The 4,381-nt window shown below is 50.2% G+C and overlaps 1 long non-coding RNA gene across 1 annotated transcript in view; it reads right to left on the minus strand.

The window, feature by feature from the left end:
• Positions 1-2,255: 2,255 nt before the first annotated feature.
• LOC145867116 (uncharacterized) overlaps positions 2,256-4,381 on the minus strand; it is a 2,606-nt gene continuing 480 nt past the window's right edge. The window contains exons 1-2 of the long non-coding RNA XR_014383222.1: positions 4,194-4,381; positions 2,256-3,796 (exon numbers count right to left, since the gene is read on the minus strand). The exon at positions 4,194-4,381 is cut by the window's right edge and continues 480 nt beyond it. This is a non-coding gene — a long non-coding RNA (uncharacterized LOC145867116). The remainder of the gene's footprint in view (positions 3,797-4,193) is intronic.

Here is a 4,381-nt window from a genome sequence, read left to right on the forward strand (position 1 = left end):
GTTTTTTCAGCGGATGCTTTACTCGTTTTTTTAAAATTAAAATATGAGCATCCATATTCCCGCTGCGCCTTGGTCCTCCTTTCAACAGCACGAAGGATTTTGTGACAGAACCACCCACCAAAGGACCAAGCAGCAGAAGAGGAGGAAGCCACTGGAGAAAAAAATGGAGGAATGGACCTGGCAGGACGAAAGACAATTCTGGGAGGACAAGTTAAGGGAGCTAAGGGAACCTGAGAGGCAGCCCCAAGATTTTTTTTGGGGGGGGGCACACGAGTAGTTTGGCCAGGCCAGGGAAGAGCCGTAAGCCAGCTACCCGTGACTACAGGGAGGTGCGTATGAGGTGGAGGGCGCCATGTTACGCTGAGGTACGCACCATCTCGCCTATACGGACGCACAGCCCAGTCCGCCCGGTACCAGCGCCCCGCAGGTGCCAGGGCAAGGTGAGCATCGAGCGGAAGGGGTGAAGCCAACCCTGCACTCAAGACCACCAGTGCGCCCTTTCGGTCCGGTGTTTCCCGCTAGACGCACTAGCATGGAGGTGCGTGTCTCCAGGCTGGCACGTCCAGTACCAGCCCCACGCATCAGGAGTCTAGTGCGTCAGCCCAGTCTCGCCAGGCGTAAGTCGCCAGAGCTGCCCGCAAGTCAACAGTCACCAGAGCTGCCCGCCAGTCAACAGTCACCAGAGCTGCCCGCCAGTCAACAGTCACCAGAGCTGCCCGCAAGTCAACAGTCACCAGAGCTGCCCGCCAGTCAACAGTCGCCAGAGCTGCCCGCCAGTCAACAGTCGCCAGAGCTGCCCGCCAGTCGTACGTCGCCAGAGCTGCCCGCCAGTCGTACGTCGCCAGAGCTGCCCGCCAGTCGTACGTCACCAGAGCTGCCCGCCAGTCGTACGTCACCAGAGCTGCCCGCCAGTCAGGAGTCACCAGAGCTGCCCGCTAGTCAGGAGCCGCCAGAGCCGCCCGCTAGTCAGAAGCTGCCAGAGCCGACTGCCCGGTTCTGCCAGAGTGGCCCGACTGCCCGGTTCTGCCAGAGTGGCCCGACTGCCCGGTTCTGCCAGAGTGGCCAGACTGCCCGGTTCTGCCAGAGTGGCCCGACTGCCCGGTTCTGCCAGAGGTGTCCGCCTGCCCGGATCTGTCAGGGTGCCCTGCCTGCCCTCCGGCCCAGCCCGAGTGGCCCTCCTGTCCTCCGGCCCAGCCCGAGTGGCCCTCCTGTCCTCCGGCCCAGCCCGACTGGCCCTCCTGCCCCCCGGCCCAGCCCGAGTGGCCCTCCTGCCCCCCGGCCCAGCCCGAGTGGCCCTCCTGCCCTCCGGCCCAGCCCGAGTGGCCCTCCTGTCCTCCGGCCCAGCCCGAGTGGCCCTCCTGTCCTCCGGCCCAGCCCGAGTGGTCCTCCTGTCCTCCGGCCCAGCCCGAGTGGCCCGCATGTCTTCCGACCCAGCCCGAGTGGTCGGTCTGCCAGGGTCAGCCCGAGTGGCCCGTCTGCAGCTATCGGCGCCACCAAAGTGGGCGACGCCGAAGGTGGAGCGAGGTCCACGTCCTGCACCTGAGCCACCTCCAGGATAGGTGGGTTGGGGAGGGAGGGTGTAGCACAGTGCCGTCGGTGACAGCAGCCACCCCCCTTCCCTCCCTTATTGTTTAGGGGTTATTGTTTATGGGTTTTTTGTTGGTGTTTTCTGTTGGTAGGTGCATTCCGGGGTCTGCACCTTTAGGGGGGGGGGGTACTGTCACGTCCTGACCAGCAGATGGAGCTATTGTTTTAGTTTTGGGGTCAGGACGTGGCAGTTTTGTGTATGGGAATGTTTGTATTGTTGATTGGGACTTCCAATTGAAGGCAGGTGTGTTGAGTTGCCTTTGATTGGAAGTCCTATATAGGTGTGTGTGTTTTTCTTTGGGGTTGTGGGTGGTTGTTCTTGCACTGCGTTTTTGTATGCCTGTAAGACTGTCCCTGTTGTGTTTATTGTTTTTTCAGTGGATGCTTTACTCCTTTTTTAAAAATTAAAATATGAGCATCCATATTCCCGCTGCGCCTTGGTCCTCCTTTCAACAGCACGATGGATTTTGTGACAGTTGGTTTTCTATGGTTTATCTAGTTGTTCTGTTTCTTTGTTAGTCTGTGTGGCTCCCGATCAGGAACAGCTGTATGTCGTTGTTCCTGATTGGGAGTCATATATTAGGAGTGTGTTTTCACCTGGGGTTTGTGGGTTGTTGATTTTGCACTGCTGTATGTAAGTCCAAAAAATGACAAACCGACAGACAGGCTTTCTTGTTTTCCGTGTTCATTTTATTCTAATTAAATAGAAGAATGAGCATTCCCATCTGCGTTTTGTCATCCATTCACCACGACAGCCATTACAACATGAGACAGGGAGAAGCAATGTAAAATCAATAATGAAATTGTTTCCACAATTAACATGCTTTTTCTTGTTTCAAGTATGTTTTATTATGAAAAGTACAATATAACCATATATACTTGTACAACTATGGAGCGTATGTCCACATATAACTGTACAATTTGTTTTTCCAACATAAAAGACAAGAAATGATCACATTGGTATTTTAACAGTGTTATTGTAAGAGTTTAAATGTTTAAACAGAGGATACATCTAAAACAGGATAAAACAAGTGCAGTATGTTGTGAGAATGTTACTTTAACGTCGACTCATAACGTCACACTATAACTTCATGGGAGTCTTGTGGAAAGACTGCATGTTGTTTTGGGTGGATTGAGTGACGTCTTCATCAACATTTTGCAGAATATTCCGGTAATATTTTCACCTCTTGTCGGCTGCAGACATTCATAAGGAGTTCCAGTAGTTTATTTGTCATTTGCAGGTATTAAAAGTAATACATACATTGTAATTCCTTGTTGGCGCTCTCTCACATACAGGACAGTACATACCAGAGGAGGCTGCTGAGGGGAGGACGGCTCATAATAATGTCTGGAACAGAGTGAATGAAATGGAACACATGGAAACCACGTGTTTGATACCATTCCACTTATTCCACTCCAGCCATTACAAGCCTGTCCTCCCTAAATAAGGTCCCACCAACCTCCTGTGGTACAAACACAAACAGTAAAATATATCATAAAAAATGCAAAGTGGTAAAAGATCAGAAAATATTACAAGCCTGTCACGTGTGAGTGTCCATTGTGTGTGTGTTCAGTGTGTGTGTGTCCAGTTATTATTTCAGGGACACTGAGGATTCATCATAAACCCAAAACCCTGGATAGAGGGGCTCAGTGAATGTGGAGGTGAATGTGATCAGGTGGGTCAGTGTGTCAGAGGAGGCTCTATAGAAGGACAGAGTGCCGGCTGACCAGTCCAGATACACTCCTACTCTGTGGGAGCTGGAGGAGGGGACGTCTATGGTAGTGGAGTTATTATTATACCAGCTGGAGGAGGGGACGTCTATGGTAGTGGAGTTATTATTATACCAGCTGGAGGAGGGGACGTCTATGGTAGTGGAGTTATTATTATGCCTGGCAATGTAACTGTAGTCAGAGCAGGTCAGACTCCAGGACTTGTCATTCCATCCAAGCCAACAGTCCTCACCCCTTCCTCTCCTGCTGATTCCTTTATATGTCACTCCTATATAAGCCCCACTCCCACTCCACTCTACCTCCCAGTAACAGCGCCCAGTCAGACCCTCTCTACACAACACCTGTCTACAGCCCTCAAATCTCTCTGGGTGATCAGGATACGGCTGCTCCTCTCTCCTACATGTCACCTTTCTGTTCTCCTCAGACAGAGAGAGGCGTCTGTCTACTGTGTTTAGGTCCAGTGTGAGATCACAGACATCTGATGGATGAAACCAGACACAATATTACAAATCATCATCATTCACATTAGAATGTTAACTCACTTTTCACTAATTCATTTAATGTAGATGTTTCTAGGTATCAAAAGGAGAAGTTAAGGTACCTTGAGACTTGTTGAATGATCATATGTTATACTGTATGGTAATATAATACACACTTATTCACATTAATTACACACACACACACACACACACACACACACACACACACACACATTGTCAAAGCAACTCTTTGTAAACGTTGGTGTCCCTGATTTCTGCTTCTGTAGAACTACAGATGATATTTAATATGACCAAGTCAGTAATGATGGTGGTCTTTGACTTAACTTGAATTAAGACTTATTCTTAGTTATCTTCTTCACAGCAGTCAACACTCACATTTTCTAAGTCCAGGTTTCATTCTGTTCTCTCCACCATGTTCCACACTGTAGCGATAAGCAGAAAAACAGACAGTCATTGAGGGATACACCTGAACACACACACACACACACACACACACACACACACACACACACACACACACACACACACACACACACACACACACACACACACACACACACACA

This window comes from Salmo salar, unplaced genomic scaffold, assembly GCF_965601325.2.
Source record: "Salmo salar unplaced genomic scaffold, fSalSal1 ptg000206l, whole genome shotgun sequence".
NCBI lineage: Eukaryota > Metazoa > Chordata > Actinopteri > Salmoniformes > Salmonidae > Salmo > Salmo salar.